This window comes from Numenius arquata, chromosome Z (assembly GCF_964106895.1).
Source record: "Numenius arquata chromosome Z, bNumArq3.hap1.1, whole genome shotgun sequence".
Classification (NCBI taxonomy): domain Eukaryota; kingdom Metazoa; phylum Chordata; class Aves; order Charadriiformes; family Scolopacidae; genus Numenius; species Numenius arquata.
Window position 1 is genome coordinate 3,668,172 of NC_133616.1, and position 7,717 is coordinate 3,675,888.

Below are 7,717 nucleotides of genomic sequence, written 5' to 3' on the forward strand. Positions count from 1 at the left end.
TCAATAAACATAAAACTTTAATATTGTGTTTGGATCTGCTGCAAATGGAAGGTGCTGTGTTACCCTAATGCAATTTCTGGGAACATAAGCCCACTCTATACCTCGGGGCTCAATTAATTAAGGAACATTAAATACAGTATAAGGTCTTCCTCCCAGCAGCACAAACACCTGCACTTCATTGTACAACTTGTGCCTCTCCTAATAGCTACACAGACAGCTAAGGCCTCATCCAAAACCTATTAAAGTCCATGGAAAGATTCCCATTTACTTCAGTGTGGCTTAGATCAGACACCAAGGCGACATCGTGAGGATAATCAACCTGAAAAGTAAATCACAACTAATTTGCAACTGGGAAAACTTGGAAGGAGTAAATCAGTTGAGCTCCAAGCCTTAGACATTGAGTGTCTCGGTATAGTGCGAACAAACGATAGTAAAGGACTTTATGATGAAATTGTGGTAACACTGCACTCCAGAGATGTTTTTCCTGTCTCTCACTGAAACAGGATGGTCCCTAGCTCCAATACTGTTTAGTTTTGTTATTCTAAGCAAAAGATGCTTCAGTCTGCAAAGAAGGTTTTTATGCTAATCCTTTGTAAACACACAGATTTTCAGTTCCCTAATTCCCCTGTCAACAGGTTTCAATACACAGTGACAATGGGAAAGATTAACTAACCTCCTTTTAACAGATCATCACACCAGCCAATGGGTTATCTGGTCATCACAGCAAAAAAGTACTGTCTGTGTCTGATTAAAAGGTCAAGGAACGACTAGGACAGTATCAAAAGTGAGATCAATTCATATTCTCTAGGCTAGTTCCCCACAGTACTAACCTGTGATGATACAACATACAGTGGACTATAAGCAAATACTTTGTCCAACTTAGTTTCTTGAATGTTGCTCTTTAGCTCTTTGCCACTAATGAAATCTACGAAACCAGCAAAAACTGTAGATCACCTTTTTTCTCAAGGAGACCCTGTAGGTCAAAGAATCAAAACAGCAAGCGCACAAAGCTGGAGTCAGCTTCACATCAAGGCCCCAAATTTAGGTAACTTGTGTCTACATCTCGGGTAGGTATCCGGGCTCCCATTATGGCCCGTGAGACCATGTGGAGAGCAATTCAGCTCACCCAAAGACAGACACCTCCAATGCTGAACCAAATACAGACTCCAATGACTATATTGACTACAATGATGGCACAGACACCCAGGTCATATATGGATACCTACATATAGGGGTCTTTATCTGGGCACAATCTCACCTCTGTTTCATCCTACATGGTGCTTTACCAGGAGAAAGCATGTCGTACTTCAAGGCATCAATATATTTCAAAATGAATATGGGTCTCAGTAAGCAGCTGTCATATTTTTCATTTGGCTTTGCAAAGAGATGCTTTGCGCCTCCTGCCTCATCTGCATTTATGCAGCAGCCTCCAACTTCAGCCAAGGACCTGGCCAAGAGTTACCCCTCGTATACAAACAGGAAGAAATGTCTGCTCTTAATAAACGTAGTTATATATGATGGGTTAATTCAGTTTTCTTACTATCATCTCCAAGACTTAAGTCTGAAACTGTCTCAAGAAATGAAGTAAAATAATTGTCATACATTCTTACCCCAGTATTCACGTGAGGTACTTGAAACTCTGGAATCAGAGGGTAAAAATATCTGGTGATATCTGGCAGCTTAAAGGAGAAATGTCAAATATGGACTTTTCCTATGTTACAGAATGTCTTAATAAAAGAAAAGAATCAACACAGTAATTTTAATTCATCTGAGCTATCCCTGTAGTCTGTGGTTGGAATACACCCTAAGTTTTGAGGGAAATTGTATTATTTTTCCAAGAAAGCAGCTACAAAAGACAGATTCCTATTGCTCCCCAGTGGCACAGACTTCAGAAGTCAAAATAGGAGCTAAAACAGGAAACAAACGTCCTAGACACACAGTGAAATGGAGCAATGCAGGGTAGGAGGCTGTGGAAAACATTTAGCTCTGTGACCTTCCATCTCATTTATTTCTGTCCTACAAAATTAACTCTGCTCCTACTGAACTGAACCGGAGCATAAGAGAAGGGACCAATTCTCACACGTCTGTTTCAGTCACTATAATTCTCTGCTTTTGGTCTGGAAGAGACCAAGTCACAGGAGAGACTCCATCCAGCTTCCAAGTGGTCACCTGAGGAGCAGGTCACATCTTCAGTGGACGCAACCAGTCCAGACCGAAGGAGAAGGCTTCCTTAGTGCTTTGCTGGTTGCAAAATGCTACTTTTTTGCTCTATTGCGAAAATAAATCCTACATCCAACAGCACAGAGGCTGCTCGAAGAGACCCACGCATCTGAGTGTGAGAGAAAGCATCACATACAGTCCACAGCAAACCCTGGAAAAATTGGAGTCCACTTGGGACACTTTCTTGGAGCCAGTTCATTACACATCCCTGCAGGAGATCAGCCTGGAAAGGGGAGAAACCAACCTCTCTGTCCCCATTCCCATCTCCGCTCTGCCTCTCCTCCTCCCTACCATCTCTGTCTTCCTAATTATTTTTTTATTTCTTTCTCTACATGTCATTTTGATAACTGGCATAAAAATCCGTGTGCAGGAAGCCTTGCAGTTAATATGTGGGAACCAGCACACTGTGAAACCAGCTTGATCTTCCCTCGCTTTGTGTATACAATAACTGGGCATGTGGTCTCCTTGCTGGCACGTGGAATTTGCTTGGATCCTTAGAAAAACACTGGAAAAACTCAATAAATGAAGCCATTAAGCTATTTCTAGTTGGTAGCTGAATGGGTCTGTACTGGAGAGAACCACTGAGAAAAAAACAAGATGAAGTTTTCTGCACTTCCCGTCCTTCTTTAAGGACAAAATCTGAACCAAACTACCCACTCTAATGTTACATGCTCACTAAGATATTTAATACTGAAGAAAGCTAGTTCTATTATCCATGGCCTTCTACAGGGAGAAATTGATACCTCATAGAGACAGAAGTGTTCATGACTCGAGTAGCCATGGACAAGAGATGATCTCTGGTGACAACCCATCTTTATGCCAATGATAGCACCAGGGCTGTGACTCCTTAGTAACCATCTCTATTCCACATACGCAAAAGTGATAAAAAAATAAACCTAGGACCCCGAGACCCCGTGACCTGCACAGGTATCAGATATGGTCCATCACCGAGAAGATTTTCACCACTTCGATATTCATATCAACCTGACAAGCTACCAAGACCCAAACGACCAAAACAGAGACACTTCTTTCTTTCTTTACAGTACATTTCAATATATCTTCTAATTTCAGTGTCTTAAATTTCCCTGTGTGTCAAACCCAGCTCTGCTTTTTCATGTTGATTATTGTCTGCTCAGATTGCTCAGCCTCTTCTATATGGGAGCCATCTGCTGTTTATAAAGCTCTCTTACAGTCAAGTTTCCTGTAAAATACAACGGCTTTATTGGTCTTTTTGCTCTTTTTCAAAGGCCACTTCTCATTTCGATCCCTTAGTTTTGTTTTGAGGAGGTTTTTTTGCATTAAAAATAAAGTCATTCAATTTTCCACAGACAGTTAAAATCACTTTTGCTGGAGGGAAATAAAAATCTCCATAATCACAAAAGTTTTCATCAGTCTCTAATAACAGGAATATCCTGGTGACTATTTTGAATATACACAGAGAATTAGACACCCTGAACAGATACAATGAATATTACAGTTAGTTAGAAAGATGGTTCTTTCTCCCAGGGAAGATACCGACTAAAGGGGAAGAAAATTAGCCAAAGACTAAACTCGATTAATTAAAATATTTTCACTAGGATCTGAGGAAAAAAATCAGCTCTGAGATGGAAAGCTTTTGTCTTAAGTTTAATAAATTTTATGGCGTCTCTGAAGAAAAGATTTCTGCACCTATCCCTTTTAACTCAGTAAAAATATTTCCCATGAAAACTTTTGTTGAAACTAGTCCTAGTAAAAATCGATTTGTGTCAGGTGCCAACTTGAGGGAATACCTCCGAGGCATCTGCTTAAAGAGCAAGAAATAAAGCTCATTTCCTGCTTAGCACTAAGCTACCTGTCCTTTCTCCAGAAAACATAAAATAATTCAATAATAATTATTTTTTTAAAAGTGCTGCCAAAAGTACAGGCACCTGGTAGCAAAGTTGCATCTTTAAGGAAATTATATAAATACATATATCAATACATAAAAATAACTATAACAGGTCTCACTGCAGCAATATTTAACTAGTTTGCATGCACTTTTCAGCTATAAACACCACCCTTGCCTTATCATGTTTAAATGTGTCACGGATGTCAGATATTACCTTCTTAAGTGGACTCAACTGTATTACAGGCTTCTGCGGTAATGCTGGGCTGAAGAGTATCTCCATTTTATGTTCTTAAATATTCATAAGAAGCTTTGCAACATTAATATCTTAGAAGGCTTACAAGAACACTTAAATAATGTGTCTTGCCTCCCTTCGCCCCTCCCAAAATGTCCCAGTCTTTTCCAATTTGTGTAATGCATTGAGCCATTTTAATAATTGTTTGGGGATTTATTCCGTGGTTCCGCAGTTTGCTCATAGCCGGTGTAATTACTATCTCCGCTGGTCTTAGCGTGTGCTAATCCTGCTTGTTTCACCAGCAGAGGAGACAAGATTTGAGAGCATAAGCGTGAGGCAGGGGGTTTGCCCTGGAATTGCACCCCGTGAGCCCCCCCACTGCCTCATGTCTGCACAAGAAATAAAAATAAGACCTTACTTCAGCTGAAACAGTGTTTTTAATATGAGATACGTGAAGGAAATTAGCTTTTCCACGATTGTAAACAAAGTTACACATTGTGGAAGTTTAGCCGTATTCTTATAAAATATTCTTCTATTTAGGCTTTATTTAATCTAGCTGCTTTGAAGGATTTTTATCGAGTCATTATGGACAATAATTACGTTTACATGCTTGTGTGTGTGCACAGATCATCCGATGCACGTGGAAGTCATAACCCTGTAACAAACCCTGCACCAGAGAAGATCTGCACGGATTAAAGTCTGCTTTGAGATTTGGCATTAACAGAACTTTTTCCCAACTATGTCACTGAATTCCCAGCTGTGGAGTGAGAACAACCCCTCTAAATTTTTCTATGCACACTTCTAGGAAAACAGTAATTTTGTGGCAGAGATATTTAAGATATTCTTTTTAATGGATTCTACTTTATTTTCCTGACAATCTTGGAGGTCTTCTGCGTAAAAAAAAAAAGCTTTCTCCCACAAATTCAGCATCGCACATGTGTATATTTCCTATACTATTCTAGCCAAATCTTCCTCTGAGCTTTCAAAATTAAGCACGAGGGCTGTTTGCCCAACACATCATGGCCTGAGCTTGCCATGATGAGCTTACAGGATGTTAAGACCCGCTCTCTACTTCTGCTCGCTGATGTTACCAATCTGCTTCCCGCCAAGGGGCAATATTTCAATGAAAAGCAATACAGAGAATATTTTCATGACAATTTTATCATCGTGCTGGTGTTCCAGGGAGCCCTCTCTCTCATTCGGCTATGAGCAGCAAATAACCCCAGCGAGCCGACGTACACGCATGTGTCTCATTCCCTTATCTCTGCTTCTTGGTGGTGTTTAGACAAATGTCACTCAAGGCTACCATTCGCAATCCAGCCTCTCGCTGTGCTTATCCAAACCAGCATGAAAATGCATGCAGAGCCCCATGCCTGCAACAGGATGGTGTAGATATAGGGGGATCGAGGGGATGGATTGAGGGAACAGCTTGGAAGTAGTGAACGTTAGGTTTGAAAAGCATTGGAGATGAGTCATGGAGGAAAGTTGATCATTCCCTGCTTTTGATGTTTTCTGTTGATTGGCAGGGGGGTTGGAACTCTATGATCTTTAAGGCCTCTTCCAACCCTAACCATTCTATGGTTCTATGATTCTATGTGAACTTTGGCCAGCTCTACTCAGCATGGTTTGGATTAGGCTGGCAAAAAGGCTTACCAGATGTGAGCTAGAAACAGAGGGTGCTGCAGAGCACTTCACAGCAGGGCAAGCCTGGGGTCAAGCTGGATCACACATCCAGCATCCCAGGGGACATCTCAGAAATGTTGTGGGGTCCCAGTGGGACAAGCAGAACTCATCTGCCTTCAGGACCCCATGGACACTAAAAGCACTTTAAACATGAGATGTTCAGGCAGCATCAATCAGAAGGCACTGCAATGGAGATGATTCACTCCGGCAAAGCAGCAGCCCTTGAGAACATGAGAAAGCAAACCCTGTCCTCACCTGTGATGCATTTCTTATTGCAAGTTAGGAAAGAAGGACTGTCATGGCTTCAGCTGGGATAGAGTTGACTCTCTTACTAGTGGCTGGTATAGTGCTATGTTTGGATTTGGGATGAGAAACAGTGTTGGTAGCTCTCCGGTGGTTTTGGTTGTTGATAAGCTGTCAAGGATATTTCTGCTCCTCACACTGCCCCACCAGCGATGGGTTGGGGGGCAAGGGACACAGCCGGGACAGCTGACCCGAACTGGCCACAGGGATGTTCCATACTATGTCATGCTCAGTATATAAAGCTGGGGGAAGAAGAAGAAAAGGGGGGATGTTGAGAGCAATTGCATTTGTCTTCCCAAGTAACCATTATGTGTGATGGAGCCCAGCTTTCCTGGAGATGGCTGAACACCCGCCTGCCGATGGGAGGCAGTGAACTAATTCCTTGTTTTGCTTTGCTTGCATACATGGCTTTTGCTTTACCTACTAAACTGTCTTTATCTCACCTCATGAGTTTTTTCTCACTTTAACTCCTCCATTTCTTTCTCCCATCCCAACTCAGGGGCAGTGAGAGAACAGCAGCGTGGTCCTACTTGCTGGCTGGGGTTAAACCACAAGAGGGATGCAGGTATTACAGGTATCGTGGGTCATGCCAGGCTCCGGTATTGGGGTGAGCACCACTGTCCATGTTCCTCGGTGGACAGAGGTGCTCCTGGCATTGCACCAGCTCTGTCTCCCCGCTCCTAGGGCATACCATGACATACTGCGTGCTCACACTTCCATATATTCCCGTAAATAATATCCAGCTTAGAAAACAACCACAGGCAGAAATGGGGGGGGGAGGCAGGCACAAATCTCTGTTTCCAGGGCAGCTGGAGTGGTTGATTGAAAAGCTCACACAATGTACTGCCACTATTCCAACTTTGGGGTGTTAAATCCAAATCTAAATAATCCTGCATGTTTCTTCCTTGACTAAGCACCTGAGCACTAATTACATGCCTGGTTAATTCAGTAATGTACGTACATTTCTGGGCTCCCTCTGCTTGTATTGCTCTCTCTCCGCTTCGGGAGATTAATGAGGTGAAGAAACAGAAGATTGTTACAAACCTGCAGCTTGTTGTACCTCCTAAGAAGATGATGGGAAATGTACCAAACATCATGTTATTTTGTTAACACTGCTGTGTACAGTACATAATTATAATTTAGCTGTTATATTTCTTGCCTATTAAAATAGATAAGCAATGATCCAGGACTGCAATGAGCAGCACAGCTTCGCGGGACTGTTTTTGCCATTGTGCTGTAATAAGCTGAAATACATTTGTGTTTGTAACATTTTTAGTAGGATCATTCACAAAGGGATCGTTTTTGAAAAGTATCTTTCCTTGTAGGTTTACCACCTTCAGTTTCTTTGCTTTCTCTCTGCCTTTGGGATTACTGCTGCCTTTATGTTGCTGAATTTTGTAAGCATAAAGCCT